General features: G+C 39.7%; 1 protein-coding gene across 1 annotated transcript in view; it reads right to left on the reverse strand.

Moving 5' to 3' along the window:
• Window positions 1–18,497, reverse strand: part of LOC149234631 (protein HESO1-like) — a 217,384-nt gene extending 198,887 nt beyond the window's left edge. Inside the window, exon 1 of the mRNA XM_089371892.1 lies at window positions 18,334–18,497. The gene's annotated coding sequence lies outside the window, so the exon portion shown is untranslated. The remainder of the gene's footprint in view (window positions 1–18,333) is intronic.
• Between the last annotated feature and the right edge of the window lie 1,592 nt (window positions 18,498–20,089).

Here is a 20,089-nt window from a genome sequence, read left to right on the forward strand (position 1 = left end):
CTTTGCCACTGTTGCATCTAAAAAATTGTGTGTGCTTCCAGAGTCGACGAGAACCACTATGTTGTTCTTTTTTATGTGTCCTTTTAACTTTAAAGTCTGAGGTTGTGATATACCTGTCATAGCTGATAATGATACTTGTGGAATACTTCCATCATCTAGTTCTGGTGAGAATTCTGGGGCGTCTTCTGTGTCTTCTACGTCATAATCTTCACTGTTTGAATCATTGGTTGCTTCACAACTATATAGGTTCTTTGGTTCTTTTCCTTTAGCACATCTATGTTTGGGGTCCCATTTCTCACCACAGCGTTTACATTTACCCTCTTTTATCCTTTGCATTTCCACATTAGATTTTTCATCTTCACGACGATGTGGCGGAACATATCTTGTATTATTTGAGTCTGCATACTGGGGTATCCTTCGTCTTACATAAGCTTTTTCCGCTGTTGACCAAAATATTGGTTCGGATTTCTTTTCGGCTGTTTTTGCTTTTCGTCTTGCTTCTTCTATAGATGTAATATCATGCATCTCAAGTTCTGCTTGTAAATAGGTTTTGAGTCCCAAGATGTATGACTGAATTAGACGAGATTCTGATAACCCAGGTACTCGTGTTACTAAGGTCTCCCATTCTTGAGTGTATTCATCGACACTTCCTTTTTGTCGTAGTTTGATGAGTTTTGAAAAGAACTCTTCTTCCTTTACACCTTGGAATCTTTTGAAGAATGCATCTTTAAATTTCCTCCAGCTAATGACATGTGTTGTCTTTTTCCACCACATATACCAGTTATATGCTTCTCCCTCCATTTTCATGGATGCATGTCTGAGCTTTTCGTCATCGTCAGTGATGTCATATATCTCAAAGTATTCTTCTGCTTTATTTATCCATGCAACATTGTTTTTTTTCGTTTCCATCGAATTTAGGCATCTCGAACCTTTGCCCTCTTCTGGTATGTGGCTAATGGTTGAGCAAAAAGAGGGTGTTGATTAGTAAGGGTATCCCAAAGTTGCTTGTTTGTAAAGGCAGTGTTACTTGCTTCGTGGTGGTGTGTCGCTGATTTTTTTGGGGATTCAACCTTGTCATGAGAGTCTGTTGACTTAGTTGAATCCGACGAGACGTGTTCTTGATTCTCTTCACCTTCTTTCAGTAGTTGTTCGAGCGTACAATTCGACCTTTTACACAGAACTTTTAGCATTGTTAAGACCTCTTTGAAGTTTACTTCTGTTTGGACGTGTTGACTTTCCATTTTTATCTCTATTCGATTTGTCGTATCTTCAAGATTTTTTATTTTGTCCGCTTGCTCCCCAAGCTTGCTCTCGACTTCATTTAATCTTTTACTGACCTCGTTGTGGTTGTTATTTATCTTTTGCTCTGCATCCAACAACCTTTTCTGGAAATCCGCCATTGTCATTGTCGACATTGAGCAGGTTTGCGAAGGCGTGTATTTATTTGCCAGCTAAAATATTTTTTCTTCCCTTCTCTTTCTTTTTTTTTTTAAATAATTAAATTAAATTAATTTAATAATTTAATTTAATTAATTATTATATATATATATATATTTTAAATTAAATTAAATTACTTTAATAATTTAATTTAATTAATATTTTTTTAATTATAAATTATAATAATTATAATTTATAATTATTAATTATTATATATATATAAAATTTAAAGTTATAAATTATATAACTTTTAATTAAATTATATATATAATATATATAATTAAAATATGATATATATATAACCAAATCACGTTATAATTTTTTTTTATATATATATCATTTAACTTTTAATCGGCACGTCTATTGGCGTAACCCCTTGACTATAAAAAAAATACCGAATATTACCGTAACACCGCAGGCTTGCAGCACGTCGATAAACCCTTTTGATTTTTAAAAAAATTGTATCGACTATTACCGTAACACAGAGCTGGCAGCCGTCGATTTAGCGGAAGTCGTAACATAGCCGGCGAGCGAAGTGGATTGATGGATGACGGTGGTTGGGGCAGTGCGATTGGTGGAAGAAAAAACGGTTAACGACAAAGAGGGTGGCAGAGACAGGGACGAGCGGAAGAATGGTGCGATGGTTTGAGCAGCGGATGGACGTAGCGCAGTGGTGGCTGTGGGCAGCGGATAAGACGGACGGGGGACTGGGGGCAGCTGTCTGTGTCGAGCAATGAATCCAACAGCGAATCCACCACAGCATTTGCGTATTTTTTTTGATGCTGGGTTGACGACAACAGTGGGGAACGATAAGCAGTGGAGCACGGTGGAGAGGAGGTAGTGGAACGACGGCACAGGGAAGAGGTGGAAGAATACGCGTAATGGTAGGAGGATAGTGTGGGAGAAACACAGGTGGAAACCACAGGTGTGGGATTCGACCGCTCTGATACCAATGAAGCGGAAAAACCTTGATACGCATAATATATAAATATAAATATTTTATTAAAAATGATGAATAGATAGATGATGATGATTTACAATGGGTTGCCTGGCTTATATACCGCCATGGGCACCCTTTGGGAAAGGGCATGATCTTATGATCGTGCCCTTTCATCTAACTAAACCTAAAATTAAACAATAACCTAAAATAAACTAATTTTTTACATAACAGATATCTAGCACAAAGCCATGATGATGTCCTAGTTGCAATGATGATGCAGCAACACAAGGCATCATATGAAAAATTAGAGCAAGACCAAGTGAAATCAAGGCAGGTTACAGGAAACCCAATGGCAAAATCATCAAATTCACCAAGGCGTTGGAGATCAAGCAAAAAGATGGTGAAATCAAGTTTACTATTCATTAATGGTCAAGTCAACTAACCATTAGAGCTTCAAACTCATCATTATGGACAGCCAAATGGAACATTGGGGTGTTATACGACGAAGAAGTTAATGAGTGGACAAAAATGTAGCGTTAGAAAGTCGAGAGTCTTCTATTCAACCATATTGAATACTAAAAGGACAGAATCATGTTTTCAAGTGGGGCATTGGGCCTCCAAAGTTTATTATTCTTTATCTTTAGTCTTCTAGGGACGTAATCAAAGGGAATATGGACCTCCAAGGGAAATTTGTGTCAATTCAACCACTTTAATGGGCAAATTCATGAATATAATGTAATATTTTAATAAATTTACCAAGCTTTTGAATGTGGATGACTAATAAATATTATTTTCTAATGGATTCATCCAACTAGCCGTTAACTAGTGCCATTATCTAGCTGTTAGAAAATTTTATAAATCTCTCCTCTAGAGTTGTTGTTATGTGAAATCAATGCCAATGTTTTATTTTACCCTGTGTGGGTTGGATTTTACTATCTTACTTTTTCTTGGCTAATTGTGGAAACCAGGCTAAATCTAAAATCATTTTCATCGAGTAAGATTACATAAAAATTGGAGGATTGATCCATTAAGGAGGCACATAGCCATGTGGAGGAGATAAACTAGGGTGCCAGCCCACTTTATTTCTTTGTTGTAGGTGGGTCATTAAGACAAAGGTTGGATTATTCAAGTAGGGAGTTTCAACCGCGAGAAAGGTTTGTATTTCATCATATAATAAACCAAAGATAAGAGAATGCCACACTAGGGGCCGCTCCTAATTGGATCTGAAAGGTAGACATCATTGTAAGTCAAAAGTGGGGCCAATTTCTATTCAAAGAATCTTACTTCCCTAATCAAGTTCAAGGCTAACTTTAAAGCAAGTGTGTTTCACAACCCAGCTTGTGCGGTAATTTTGTTCTCGCATAAGGTGAGAAAGTACAGCAACAATTTTATTTATTAAAAGCCAGAATCTTTTATTATCTATTTTACTTTAAATTAATTTGCTTATTGATTTCTCAGAGTTCTATCATAAGAAAGCAAGTCCATTTACCTTGGGTTATTGAAAAGAAATTAGAGCTTAACAAAGGTATGATACATTGAGTTTGAGTCATTATTGCATATATATTTTACACTATCAAGTTTTTATCTTGCATATCTGCATTTTTTCTAACTATTATACATCAGATCTGCAAACTTTTGGAGGTTGCCAACACTCTAAAGGTAAGTATCTTAACTTGGGACTTCACGCTTTGGTTCTATAATGCAAATACATTGTTTATCCTGCTATTATAGAGCCAAATAATAAGTATTTTCAGCTGTTCCTTAAATAAATTCCTGGCTGGAAATTTTCCAAGCATAGTACCCAGAGGGATTGGATCATAAAACGTCAGAAAGTCAATTTCCAGCTTGCTAGAAATTGTGATTTTCGATTGTTCAAAGGCTCGGAAGTTATCCATTGAGATCAATCTAACCCTTTTTGACCTCACTACCCATAGACCTTCGATTTAGAGTGCCTTGGCACTTATTGGGTGGTCTTTCAAGGGGAATTTGATTGTTGTCCCTATACTTCACTACAAATTTTGCAGTCTACAGTTAAAAGGCAGTGAGCATATTTGTTCTACAACCCCACTAACCACTGCTCTAAACTCGGAAATAACTTTAGAATTGGTTAAAATATTTTCTATTCACTCATTTTGACTATTTATATGCTATATATTGTACCTTTAAGTGTATCATTTTGTTGGTTTTAAGTTTTTGATGCAAATTTACACTCAAAATCAGTAGGGCACATGATAATTAACTCCTCCACCCCATCCTTTGACCCCAAATAAGGCATTGGTCTTCTCTTGGTTGGTTGAGGTACAAATTGGGAATCCTTCCTTAGCCTTTTTCTTCTAACATGCCAAGATGGCCACTCCTTGCCACTAACACATCATATTGTTATTGCTTCTCTAAAGAACAGGTCTTAGGGAAACAGATTCAATGAGATACTATGTGGACAATGTCACATTTGCAACATAATCTATAATAGCATGTATATTTTCTCTACTATACACCAGTGTTATCATGACTGGATGGAACTGATCTGAACCAGCCAGTCCAACCGTTTTGAGGCAAAAATCGGTTAAAACCAGTGATTGAACCATTTTTTGCCGGTTCGATACTGGTTCAGTAAAGCCACGTAGAACGCATCAGGTGGGACCTGTTTTGTTTTTTTTGTTTTATTTTTTGTCTTGGCTGGGCACTAGTCCACAATAGGTGTTTAATATTCAAGCCTATGGCCCTACTATTGCTGTGCAATTCATGGTAAAAGTGACATTCCCTTTTATCTTTCATTTTCATCATTTTACTTAAATTTTTAACATTACCATGAACTGACTCAAGATGTTTGAGAGTGGTTCCAACCTCATTAGATTTCATATGGAGAAAGTAGAATCTTAGATCTCACTCAAAATCCAATAGACTTAACAGTTTTTCAGAATTTCAGGATTGGGGAGATTGCAATGTTTCCATTGGATTTTGCCCTATATGAGGGTATCAAACTAGCGTTTAATCAAGAGCACCAATTCCTCTATGCACCTTGATGTTAGTGGCATTGTTTGTTGAACTCCTCTATCATGATCCTACTAAAAATGTACCCATCACTCAAACAAAATCTTGAATTGACATGCTAAGCATTTTTTATCTTATTTTAATGCTTAGATGGTGATATTGATGACAAAGATCCCAATATAAGCAAAGATTTCGATGATATGTAGGTATTCGTTGTAGCATCATTTTTTTTTGGATGCTAGAGGCCATCTAGGTCTTGTTTTTTTATGTATTTTCGGTTCAAATATGGATTGCACTTGGTGTTATTTTGGTTATTTTCACCCTTGCATGCTCTATAAATGAGAACTTTTGCTTACTTGTATTTAAATGGTTTCGATAAATATGGATACACATGAATATATGTGGTTTTAAAATTTAAATATTTTATGCGATTTTGGTTGAGCGGTTTTTTGGTCCAGTTTTCTTACCGGTTTCCGTCTGGTTCTGATCGGTTCTCAATCCGGGGGTCTACAAGTTCGAGAAGCGGTCCGTTCTGATAACATTGCTGTACAAAGGTGCCTCACTTTGTTGGGTATGGTTATGGCCTTGTTCATATTAATTTTTTCAAACTTCGTTATTGTATGTGCATCATGATGTTATTTGTGTTGTGAAAACTCGCATGTAAATAATTTTTTGGACAAATGTGTCATGTCCCTTCCTAATAATTTTCCCAAGGTGAGGAGAAAATCAATTTTGGCAATTTTGATATTTTTGGCTTTAGGCAAATATGTGGGGAAAACTTAGGAAAAGGGGGTCGATGTGCTTTAAGTGGATTGTGGGGGCCACTCACCCACCCAAAAATATGCACCCCATGCAGGCATTCGAATTTCCTAAGTGGAGTTCGAAATATTTGATGGGGACCCACGTGGGGCCCAAGGGAACAAGCATAAATAAGATGAAGTGAGCAGCATTTGAGGCTTTTTGATCATTGGAAGAACTTCATTATTGCTTTGGTTGTTTAGCTAAGCTACAAAGTGTTGCAGCACAAGAGCTTCCCAAGGAGTGAAGCTCACCCCTCTTCGGTGGATCGAACTAGCGTTTGATCAAGAGCACCAATTCCTCTATGCACCTTGATGTTAGTGGCATTGTTTGTTGAACTCCCCTATCATGATCCTACTAAAAATGTACCCATCACTCAAACAAAATCTTGAATTGACATGCTAAGCATTTTTTATCTTATTTTAATCCTTAGATGGTGATATTGATGACAAAGATATCAATATAAGCAAAGATTTTTGATGATATAGCAAAGATTTTGATGATATAGCATCATTTTTTTTGGATGCTAGAGGCCATCTAGATCTTGTCTTTTTATGTATTTTCGGTTCAAATATGGATTGCACTCGGTGTTATTTTGGTTATTTGCACCCTTGCATGCTCTATAAATGAGAACTTTTGCTTACTTGTATTTAAACTTCGATAAATATGGATGAACATGAATATATGTGGTTTTAAAATTTAAATATTTTATGCGATTTTGGTTGAGCGGTTTTTTGGTCCAGTTTTCTTACCAGTTTCCGTCTGACTCTGATCGGTTCTCAATTCGGGGAGTCTACTAGTTCGAGAAGTGGTCTATTTTGATAACATTGCTATACACAGGTGCCTCGCTTTGTTGGGGATGGTTATGGACTTGTTCATATTAATTTTTTCAAACTTCATTATTGTATGTGCATCATGATGTTATTTGTGTTGTGAAAACTTGCATATAAATAATTTTTTGGACAAATGTGTCATGTCCCTTCCTAATAATTTTCCCAAGGTGAGGAGAAAATCAATTTTGGCAATTTTGATATTTTTGGCTTTAGGCAAATATGTGGGGAAAACTTAGGAAAAGGGGGTCGATGTGCTTTTAGTGGATTGTGGGGGCCACTCACCCACCCAAAAATATGCACCCCATGAAGGCAATTCGAATTTCCTAAGTGGGGTTCGAAATATTTGATGGGGACCCACGTGGGGCCCAAGGGAGCAAGCATAAATAAGATGAAGTGAGCAGCATTTGGGGCTTTTCGATCATTTGAAGCATTTCACTATTGCTTTGGTTGTAGCTACGGAGTGTTGTTTAGCACAAGAGCTTCCCAAGGAGTGAAGCTCACCCCTCTTCGGTGGATCAAACTAGCATTTAATCAAAAGCACCAATTCCTCTATGCGCCTTGATGTTAGTGGCATTGTTTGTTGAACTCATCTATCATGATCCTACTAAAAATGTACCCATCACTTTTGTGATATTGATGACAAAGATCTCATTATAAGCAAAGATTTTGATGATATGTAGGTATTCGTTGCAGCACCATTTTTTTGGATGCTAGAGGCCATCTAGGTCTTGTTTTTTAATGTATTTTCTGTTCAAATATGGATTGCACTCGGTGTTATTTTGGTTATTTGCACCCTTGCATGTCTATAAATGAGAACTTTTGCTTACTTGCATTTATATGGTTTTAAATTTAAATATTTTATACGATTTTGGTTGAGCAGTTTTTTGGTCCAGTTTTCTTAACAGTTTCCATCTCATTCTCAATGGTTCTCAATCCGGGGGGTCTACTAATTCGAGGAGCGGTCCGTTCTGATAACATTGCTAAACACAGGTGCCTCGCTTTGTTGGGGACAGTTATGGCCTTGTTCATATTAATTTTTTAGAACTTCATTATTGTATGTGCATCATGATGTTATTTGTGTTGTGAAAACTCGCATGTAAATATTTTTTTGGACAAATGTGTTATGTCCCTTCCTAATAATTTTCCCAAGGTGAGGAGAAAATCAATTTTGGCAATTTTGATATTTTTGGCTTTAGGCAAATACGTGGGGAAACCTTAGGAAAAGGGGGTCAATGTGCTTTTAGTGGATTGTGGGAGCCACTCACCCACCCAAAAATATGCATCCCATGCAAGCAATTCGAATTTCCTAAGTGGGGTTCGAAATATTTGATGGGGACCCACGTGGGGCCCAAGGGAGCAAGCATAAATAAGATGAAGTGAGCAGCATTTGGGGCTTTTTGATCATTTGAAGAATTTCATTGTTGCTTTGGTTGTTTAGCTAAGCTACAGAGTGTTGTTCAGCACAAGAGCTTCCCAAGGAGTGAAGCTCACCCCTCTTCGGTGGACTTCGAGTGCCACCCTAGGAGGGCTTCCATTGCCCACATCAAATTGTCATCTTTTGGAGGAGAATTTGCAGCAGTAGAGCCAGCCATACACCTAGTTCGAATTGCAGGTTGGAGGGACTGCGTCATCCCCACTCTGGACTGCGCAGTCACTAGAGAGGGACATCTTGGTTGGAGGTTTAGCAGGAGGATTTGGGAGCTAGGTTGCGGAGAGATTATTGGGAGTCTGATTTGGGATGGTTTGCAGTCTTATAGCAGCAAGTTACAGCAGTTTCAGCTGCAGGCAGTGAGCACCAACGTTGGAGGAGGGCCAATCCCCAAGGGGTCGAAATTGGCAAGTCAAAACCAGGCAAAACCCTTTCTGGGTTTTTGGAGAGGAGTACATCCCCAAAGTTACAGAAATTTATGGGTTGTTTTGAGGGGGTAAATCAAAGCTAGAAGTCAGCCAAAAGAGCAATTTTCAGGGGACAGCGCAATATTTTGGAGGCAACAAAGATTACAGCAGCTAGGCACTATTTTATCATCCACCTGAGGCTTGTAGCTTGCCTTGTGCAAGCCCAGGTGCACTCCTTCCATCTCATATTGTACTCCAACAGTTATAATTAATAAAAATTGGCCAATTTGGTGTTCCGAGCAAATTTTTGTTTACATGTGTGTTTACTAAGTAAATTTATGTGTTGTAATTGTTGCATGTCTTTGTTATCTCTGTAAATTTCTACTTTGGAAAATTACAGTGGTATCAGAGCACGTTCTTGGCTAGAGTGGGGAACAACAACTAGTGATGCCACCAAGATACCAGGGACTGGTTTTCCAGAGAGGTTGTGGTAGAGGTAGAGGCAAGGGTCGAGGTAGAGAAGAGGGGCCAGACCCATTTTCAGACACCGAAGTGGATAACATCAGAGGCCGGATGGAGAACTAGGAGGAGAATGAGCAGCCCAGATAGAGGAACACGAACCAGGTCTTAGAGGAGCTACTGAGGGCCAACCAACAGATGATGAGGCAAGGGCAGTTGATAATGGATATGATGCAGTAGGTGATGGGCTTGAAGATGAGTGGAAGGCCAGAGGGAGAACCTCAAGGTGAAGGGGGTTCCAGAGCGGGAGGAGACAGTGGTACCTATCAGCCTCCACACACCCCACAGCATGGGCAAGTTGACCGCCCCACAATGCCTCATTTCATGGAGGAGGCTGAGCTAGAGAGAGAGTCGGACCCAGTTGCGGATTTGGTGCATTTTGTCGCATCAGGAATTGATGAGTACGAAAGGTTGGATGGTCAAATCAAGAGGGTGATGTCTTTTGGAGAGTACATTCACCTCAAGGAGAGAAACACTACTAAGGCTGGAGACCACTATAGAGGAGGAGCATCCAACAAAGATGTGCAGAAACTATCGGGGAAGATCACGCTCCCAAATTTCGATGGGTCAGTAAAGAGCTCAGCTAGGGCATGGATCCAAAAACTCGATACATACTTTCACCTGATCCCATGAGGGAACCTGATGCCATACGCTTTGCCACCCTTCACTTGGAGGGTGATGCCCAAGAGTGGTGGTATCATGGGTTGATCACGTTGGGGCACCTTCACATCACCACTTATACGGAGTTCACCAGGAGATTGTTGGAGAGGTTTGAAAGGAAGGACCCGGAGCTACACTTCCGGGAGCTGGCCCACTTGAGACAGACTGGCAGCGCAGAGGTCTACATTACAGAGTTCCAGAGACTTGCAGTGATGGTGACAGATATTTCGAAGGCACGGTTGATCATGTTGTTTGTGGCGGGGTTTGTTGAGCCTCTGTGTGGCTAGGTCAAAACTTACAAGCCCGCATCACTACAAGATGCCATTTCTAGAACCCAGGACATGATTGACACAATGCCCAAGAACTAGGCTTTTGTCCCCACAAGACCCACAGCTTCGTCGGGGAACAGAGATGTGAGGCCACCACAGAGAGATGGAGGACGTAGCCAGCTGGACAATGACACCCGGAGGGACCTCAGGAGGAGGTTGTGCTTCACGAGCCAGGAGCCTTGGGCACCAGGGCACAAGTGTACCAACGGCAAAGCCCATTTCATCGAGGTGTTTTCGGACAGTGAGCCTAAGGAGGAGGAGGCCAAGGCACAAGAGGAGTCGGGAGATGAGGGGGGGCATCAGTAGGAGGGCCACCACCACCACCACCTAGAAGAGGGTCGTTTGCCCCAACCGGGGGAGTCCTTGCTTCACTTCGGGATGTACCAAAGTATTTGACACTCCAAATCAAGGGGATTGTACAGGGGCAACGTGTGTCAGTCCTGGTTGATAGTGGGGCCACCCACAATTTTATTGATGCCCAAATGGTGGAGTGTAGGGGCATCCAGACAGCTACATTTGAGGGGTTCTCAGTTTTGGTACCCGGAGACCGGACCATGCAGTGTACCAAGTATGTGCCCGAGTTGACCTTGAAGATGGGGAACTACTCACTCACTGACCATTTCTTTGTGGTTGATGTCCCAGACACCAATGTGGTGTTGGGTGTCCAGTGGTTGTATGTGTTGGGGAAGGTCACGACTGATTGGCAGAAACTCGAGATGGAGTTCCAGGGTCCAGATGGGAAGCCGATAATACTGAGGGGCATGCACTCTTATCCCCCTCAGACAGTTTCAGCCCACCGGATGGAGGCAGATCTGCGCCATGGAGATGTGGAGTGGGTAGTTGAGCTACGGATTTTAGAGTTGGGGACAAAGACACAGGTCACACATCCAGATATACTAGCCCTGTTGGAGAAGCACCAAGGGGTTTTTGGGGATGTCCCACCAGGTAGACCACCAGACCGGGGGTTTGAGCACACCATTGAGCTAGAGGAGGGGGTGAACGCAGTCATCACCACCCCTTATAGGCACCCAAAGGCCTATAAGGATGAGATAGAGTGGGCCATTCAGGAGTTGTTGAGGTTGGGACACATCAGGCCTAGCTCGAGTCCATTTGCTTCTTTTGTGGTGCTGGTGAAGAAAGATGGGACGCTGCGCATGGGAATAGACTATCGGGCTCGCAATAAAAAGACCTTGAAGAACAGGTAACCCATTCCGCACATAGATGAGTTGATGGATAAGCTTAGGGCAGCTAAATACTTCTCTAAGATAGATCTACGCTCAGGGTACCGCCAAATTCGCATGAGGGAGTAGGATATCCCGAAGACTACCTTTCGCTGCCATTATGGACTCTTTGAGTTATTGGTGATGCCCTTTGGGCTAACAAACGCCCCGGCCACATTCCAGTCTTGTATGAATCTCGTGTTTTGTAAACAACTGAGACGTTTTGTCCTAGTCTTCTTCGACAGCATACTCATTTATAAGAGAACATGGGAGGAGCATCTTCAGCATTTGGAGGAGGTGCTCCGCATACTTGAGGAGCAGCAGTTGTATGCGAAGTTGTCCAAATGTGAGTTCGGGCTAACAGAGATGTTGTACTTAGGGCATGTGATTGGGGAGGATGGAGTAAAGGTGCATCAGGAGAAGATTCGGGCAATTCTAGATTGGCCCACACCTAGGAACATGATGGAGTTGAGGGGTTTCCTGGGCATTTGTATGTATTACAGGAGATTTGTGAGAGGGTTCTCACAGCTTGCGGCACCTCTTACAGATTTGACAAAGAGGGGAGCTTTTGGGTGGACGCAGGTGGCAGAGGAGGCATTCACGCGCCTCAAGAGGGTCATGAGCAGTTGTTCGGTCTTAGCCTTGCTGGATTTCACACGGCCATTTGTGCTGGAGTGCGATGCGTCCAATGAAGGGATTGGGGCCATTCTGACACAGGGGGGCCATCCTATTGCGTTTGAGAGCAGGAAATTGCAGCCTCACGAGCGGTTGTACTCTGTGTACGACAAGGAGATGTTGGCAGTGATGCATGCATTGGCCAAATTCAGACAGTATTTGGTGGGCAACCGATTCAAAGTGAAGACGGATCACAATAGTCTTCGCTTCCTCCTTGAGCAACAGTCCTTAGAGGAGAGGCAGCAGAAATGGGTGAGTAAGCTCCAGGCTTACGATTTTGAGATAGAGTATGTGAAGGGAAAGCACAACGTGGTAGTTGATGCCCTCTCCAGGAGACCCACAGCTCTATCTTTGATGGATGTCACACAGGATTGGAAGGCTCAACTATTGGTTGAGTACTCCAAGGATAGGCAGGCCAATGACATTTTGGACGGCATGCACCGAGATGACCGATTCCGGGTGATGGACGATGTGATCTATTACAAGGACCAGATTTATTTAGTGCTAGGATCTCAGCTGAAGGAGAGGATCATGCAAGCAACCCATGATTCTCCACTAGCAGGGCACCCAGGTTTCCTCAAGACATACTGTATCGTTAGGGAGAGGTTCTCCTGGCAGGGTCTTAAACGCGATGTCCTGAAACCAGTGTTGTGAAAAGCGCGATTAAATCGCGATTTAATGAAAAAATCGCGATTTTTTCAGCTTGCCGATCAAATCGCGATTTTTATACGAAAAATCGGCTACTTTTTTTTGCCAATTTTTACTGAAAAAAAAATCGCGCTTTTTTTCAAAAAATCGCGATTTTTTCGAAAAAAAATCGTGGGGGCTCGGGGCAGCACGATTTTATAAACTTTTTTTTGGTTTTTCATTTGGTCATTTGGACAGTCGCGTGCGTGGAGGGAGGAGGAGCTCTTGGAGACCATTGAAGAGGGTTTTCAGCCAAATCTAAGTGCTTAGAGGAGAAAATCAAGATAAGACCACCGATTTCTCCATAGAAACGGTATGAGGATTAATTTTTTTTGTTTTCATTGTTTAAAAACATTATTTTTGTATGTTTTTCATTGTTTTTGGTTGGGAAACTTGGTATGGGCACCATTTTTCTTTTGTTTAAAAAAAAAAATTGTATTTCTTTATTGATTTGGGATGGGTAACTTGGTATGACTATGGGAACCATTTTTTTCTCATTTTTTTAAACATTGTTTATGTTTTTTTCATTGTTTTTGGCATTTGCCATTTGGTTGGGTAACTTGGGTTTGGATTCTGGAATGGTTGGGTAATTTGTGTTTGAAACTTTGAACTTTGGAATGGTTGTTTTAGGTTGGGTTATGGGTAACTTGGATTTTCATTGTACAATCATCAATGTAAAAATTAAAAATTAAAATACTAAATTGTAATTTGTAAATTTGTAACTTGTAATTTTGTAAATGCTAAATTGTAATCGTAATCCTTATTTTCCCATAGGTTCACAACTACACCAAAACACCATTCAAGACTTCAAGTTTGCAAATTCAAAGTTCAAAAACAAACATGCCAAGGAAATTGGATCCTTTCTGGGAATATGGTGAACCTAAAGCTCCGAATGATAGACAAAACTTGAGTTGCAAGTTGTGTGGAAAGGAGATATACGGGGGGGTGTACAGGTTGAAGTTTCACCTTGCACAAATCCCTGGACATGATGTGGGGCCCTGTATAAATACAAATCCTGAAATTATCCAAAGAGCCATGAGAGCATTGGAAGAATTAGAGCACACTAGAGAGGCCAAAGAAGAACTCAAAAGGCAACTAAAAAGGTCAGTTGAATGAAGTGGGCCAAGTGGCATTGGTTCTACTGCAGCATCAGTCAATCCGGTAGCTGCATCATCATTTTTTGTTCCTCGAACCACACCTGGTTCACAACCATCTATCGGTTCAATGCTAAAAAGAACTGATAAAGAACAAGCTGACAGGTTGATGGCAAAATTTCTCCTCTGGAGTGATATTCCTTTCAGCATTGTAAGGAATAATCCATTTTTCCAACCTACTGTTGATGTTATTGCCAGTGTTGGCCCGGGGTACAAAATCCCTTCTTATCATGATTTCAGAGGCCGGATTCTTCAAAATGAAAAGCGTGACTGCACCCAAAGATTGGAGGATTTTAGGGCATCATGGGCACAAACAGGATGCACTGTTATGTCAGATGGTTGGACTAACCAAAAGGGGAGAACCCTTATAAACTTCTTGGTTAGTTGTCCCAAGGGGACTATGTTTATCAAATCTGTTGATGCATCTCATCAAATCAAAGATGCAAGAACTTTATGTGATTTGCTAGATGTGTTTATTTTGGAGGTGGGTGAACAACATGTTGTCCAAGTCATAACGGACAATGCTGCAAATTATGTTGCTGCTGGTAGAATGCTTATGGACAGGCATCCTACTTTATTTTGGACACCTTGTGTTGCCCATTGTATTGATTTGATGTTAGAGGACATAGGGAAAATTCCCTTTGTCAAAGATATTGTTGACTCATCAAAAAGCATCACAAAATTTATATATAATCATACATCTGTGCTTAGCTTGATGAGAAGATTCACCAACAACAAAGAGTTGGTGCGCCCCGCCATTACATGGTTTGCCACAAGTTTCATATCTCTTCAATCCCTCTTGAATTCTATGTGGGATGTGAAGAGAATGTTTCTTTCAGAGGAGTGGCGTGCTTTGTCAATGAGCCACAAACCAGAAGGAGAGGCCGTATGCAGACTAGTTTCATACCAAGAAGACTTCTGGGCGGGAGTGCAGGAGGTGTGCGCCGTTACTGAACCTTTGGTAAAGGTTCTTCGGTTGGTTGATGGTGAGAAGCCTACAATGGGCTATTTGTATGAAGCCATGGACAGGGCCAAAGAAGCCATCCGGGCCTACTATGATGATAAGGGAGATGATGGGTTTCAGAAACAACTCCTTCTATGGGGAGTGATTGATGAGCGATGGAACAACACACCCCATCGTCCCATTCATGCTGCTGGGCTTTTCCTGAACCCTGCATTTTCTTATGCATGTGGGTTTGATTTTGATGCTGAGATCATGGATGGATTCTTATCATGTGTCCAGAAGATGGTGCGATCTCCAGAACAACATATAGAGATCTCTAAACAAATTGAGACATATAAGATGGCAGGTGGCACATTTGGCTTTGAGATGGCCATCACTGATAGGACGATTAAAATGCCACGTATTTTTTAGTTTGTAACTTTGTTTCAAATTTCATTGTCTCTTCAAATTCCATTTTTTTCTTATGTTTATTTAAAATTTTATTTGTAATTTTGTTGTAGATGCATGGTGGAAAATGTATGGTGGCAGGGTACCCCTTTTGCAAAAGCTTGCCATTCGCATCCTCAGCCAAACATGCAGCGCCTCAGGATGTGAGCGCAACTGGAGTGTATTTGAAAAAATACACAACAAGAAGCGCAACAGGTTAACACTTAAACATTTAAAATATTGCAAATTTCCAAATAAATTTTTGAATTCATTAAACAATATTTTTTTATAATATTAATTATTAATTATTATTTCATGATCTTTGTACAGGTTGGAGTCCCAGCGACTTAATGACATGGTCTACGTCTACTACAATCTTCGATTGTGGGTGAGGCAACTTGAGAGGACACCTGATGTGGATGCCATTTCATTGGATGGGATTGACACCACTGCTGCATGGAGGGTTGAGGCCGAGAGGCCTCTCATGGATTCTACTGATGATCGGTTAGTGCAGGATGTAGTGGAGGGGGAGGGGGAGGAGGAGCAGGCGGAGGAGCAGGTGGAGGAGGAGGAGGAGCAGGAGCAGGAGGAGGAGGTGACACCGCCTACCCGAGCTACCACTGCCACCAGTAGAGGACGTGGTCTACCTCCTATAGCTCCTACTTCTAGTTCTTCAGCTTCTAGAGCACATCAGACTCCACTGCCATTTCCACCAGCACGGGCACCAGCGTCTATATCTAGAGGGAAAGGGAAAGTTGTAGCATTTTCTCGCAAGAGGGGCAGAGGAAATCAATAGGATTAGACTTTCATTTTATTGTATATGACATTATGACATGATGAGATACATTATCATATTTTTTGTTGATATTTTGAGGCTGAGTTGGGACTCAGGAGTCAGGACTTACTATTCAGGACATGATTCAATGTTATGTGTGATTTTAGCGCTAGAAATGATATAGAACATCTTATATATTAGTTTTTTAATCATATTTATGTGTCACTGTATTTATTTTATGTTGTAGATGGTTTAGATATTAAAAAAATTGAAAAAAAAAAAAAAAAAAAAAAAAAAAAAATGAATATTTTTGTACCAAACAATTTTTTCCCGCTTTTTTCCGATTTTTTCCCGATTTTTTCTGATTCGTTCCCCGCGCCGATTTAATCCCGATCGCGCTTTTCACAACATTGGTTTGGAGAGCACAATGTGGCTCTTTGCATTTTCTGGAAGACGGCTTCTTTGTCCCCTACATCACTGCATGAAAAGGGAAGTAATGCCATCCATCTAGGTTAGCATGGGAACAACCCTTCCAACGAATGTTTTAACTTTTGGGTGAGTATGAGATCGACGTCTCCATGGGATCTGTGTTGGCAATAGTGATTACAACAGCCAGAGTTTTGAGATTATGGAAGGTTACCTCCAAGTTAATTGACCCAATTTTGGCAATGCGAGTAAGAAGTTGAAATTGGCCAGTATGAAGTTCATCTAAGCTGTGCTCCATGTGCCATGATAGGGCTGCCTTTCTCAGCCAGCTTCCAATCTTTCCTGTGGCAGTAGTTTTGGTCTGTACTTGTAGTCTCTTCATGATTTATATCCATGGGCAGTTGTGGGGTAATTTGTTTGTGCTCCATGTGCCATGATAGGGCTGCCTTTCTCAGCCAGCTTCCAATCTTTCCTGTGGCAGCAGTTTTGGTCTGTACTTGTAGTCTCTTCATGATTTATATCCATGGGCAGTTGTGGGGTAATTTGTTTGTGATTTATTGCCTGGCAGTATCCGAACTGTTTCCTCAACGCTCTTATGCTCGAAGTTTTGCCGTGCTTTGTATATTGCCCAGCTTTAGCAGCTTGCTAATGGGGCCGTTAATACATTAATTAGTTCACTAAAGATTTAAGCCTTCCACTAGGCTTCTATTCTCGCTATCGTGTACTGTTACCATAATTGCCTGTTTAACAACGTGAAAATATAATTTATTGTTTTTTGGGGTTTTCCCCTTTTGCCGATGTTTCCAAATTTTTCCAGATATTTTTCCACTAGCAGGGGGCATTGACATGTTGGTCAACCAAGGTTGGTGATACCAGTGTTTGATTCCCCTACCAGCAGGGAATCTTGACAGACTGGTCAAGCAACGGTTCCCCTCAAAGTGTGGTATGTTCACCCCTGTGAAACAGCGGGGCCATCATGACCTTTGAGTCTGGCCAGACACGGCATTTGCCATTACAGTGATGAACAGTATCCCACCTATTGATAGGTGCTGGGTGCTTGACACTTCCAGTATTCATGAAGCATATCTGATAGTTTCCATTTTCCCCTATTCTGTTGGCAGTCCAACTTAGATTCTATGGTTTATTTACTAGGAGTGTTTAATGTCACAGATACCTGAAAGCCCTTTTACTGTTTCCCTTTTGAATTTTTTCTCCTATATTGGCCAGCTTGTGTTATGTTTATATTCTAATTTTCCTGATACGATGAGCTCATTTCTTAAAACAAAAAGAAAACTAATATGCAGAGCAATGTTTTTATATAGGATAGGGCCTAATGACGTGAAAATTTATCCAAATTATTTTATAACTGACATGAATTCCTTGAGATCCAAGCATTTTTCTGTAACAGGTACAAATTCCACGAAAGAGACCACGCAAACAGAAAAAATCATAAATTACAGAACAAGAAGCGTGGGGAGAGAAAATATCACGCTTTTGAAGAGAGAACATACAGAGATTAAACAAAACAGACGAATTCAATGGGGCAAAAAACAAGTGCTCAAACCCCCGGCGCCATGGAAAAGAATAAATAAATAAGATGGTAATCATAATAAAATCATGCTAAAAGTAAGTGAAAATAATGAAAACATAGCTCTTTACGTACCAGTATGATTGTCGATAACAACAGCTCCAATAGAAGCTTCGAACAGCCCTGTAAAACTGTGTTCTTACACCTTCTCCTCCTGCTTCGCGGCGGGCCTTGTGCTGCGCACTTCGTTTTTCCCTCCTCTTTATTGGTCTATCTGTGATCTGACTTTTGGATTTGATCAGCGCATAGGAAAATAATCAAAACAGGGTCCAAAAGTTAACCCCTGCAGGCTCGGTTAAAAATCAGTCGCCAAAAATGGTAAAAGTTTTTTACTACATGTGGAAGCTGAACCTACAGTAAAATTTGAAAAGCACCGTTAGTTGTTAATAAACTATCAACATTATACTAGTTAACTTTGTAATTTAATGGCAATAATAATTTGATATATTTGGAATCTTTGTTGTCACTTAAAAAATTATTTACTCTAAATTTGTTTAATTTCGGATTTGCCAAACAATGGAGACATATAAAAAAAATTCAAAAATATAAATTTTATTTTGAGCGTAAAACCTGGGAAAGATTATATTTTTAGAGATTTAATTTTTTTTTGGATTTTCGGTAGATTTATAGTTTATATAAATCTATTTTGATTCTTAATAATTTATGTCACAATCATATAAATTAAATAGTTAATTAATAATTCATGTCACAATCATGTTAATTAATAATTCATGTCACAATCATATAAATTAAATAGTTAATTAATAATTCATGTCACAATCATATAAATTAAATAGTTAATGTTCATCAAACACTTACTTTTTGATACATCTTATATTGCCAAAATTTTTAAAAACAATAAAATTAACTAAATTATTATTATTATTAGGCCGACACAATAAATTGTTAATACTATCTCAAAGACCACAACTCATGTCTATATGGCGCATGTTCATATAACATGTTTACATTATTATTATTATTGTCACAATACCATGGGCCAATACAATGGATTACTAATATCATCTCAAAAATCACAACTCATACTCATGTTCATATCGCACATGTTCATATAACATTTTTTCAATTAATCCATTTAGCTAAAATGACAAAAAGGGCATAACTACTTTTGAGATAATCTCAACGTGAATATATTGAAGTTATACCATCCACCTAATAATTATTAATAACTAAATTAAAATTTTAGATGCCCTATTCTATAATAGGCATGTCTATCGGAAGATACAATACATCATCGACTATCAAAGTCTACCATCGTTGAGCACTCTTTCAATTCCAAGCACTTTATGTGCTTTAACCAATTTAAAATCCTAGCATCTACTGTTCCTTTTTATAATTTGTGTATCATCATGGAAGCTCTCAAATCCTAGCATCTACTATTCCTTTTAATAATTTGTGTATCATCATGGAAGCTCTCAAGATCGACAAGCACTCAAATAACTCTTAAGATTGACAACAATTTAAAAGATTTTGTAAATGTATTTTCTACTTTAACATGTGATTGTATAACGTTAGGAATTTTTGTAATGTTGTCATATATTAAAATGATGTAACTTGAGAGGCCTATTGTATTGGAGAGTCATTGTTGACCTTGAAAAACAAAGCATTCCAATCCCCTGCCCAGTCGAAGTTTTCTTGACACACTCTCATGGTTTTACCACATATATATTATGTTATTGTATGAAATCAGTTTCTTGTTTTTGTGTGCATTTTTCCTTCCTATTTAATTGATTACATGCTCAAAATACCAACAAGTGGTATTAGAACAATGCGGTCATGAGATAAATAACAAGATTGAAGTTTTCATCAT

The sequence above is a fragment of the Pinus tabuliformis genome, chromosome 8, assembly GCF_031772625.1.
Source record: "Pinus tabuliformis cultivar Carrire ecotype Pingquan chromosome 8, CPIR1, whole genome shotgun sequence".
Taxonomy (NCBI): Eukaryota; Viridiplantae; Streptophyta; class Pinopsida; order Pinales; family Pinaceae; genus Pinus; species Pinus tabuliformis.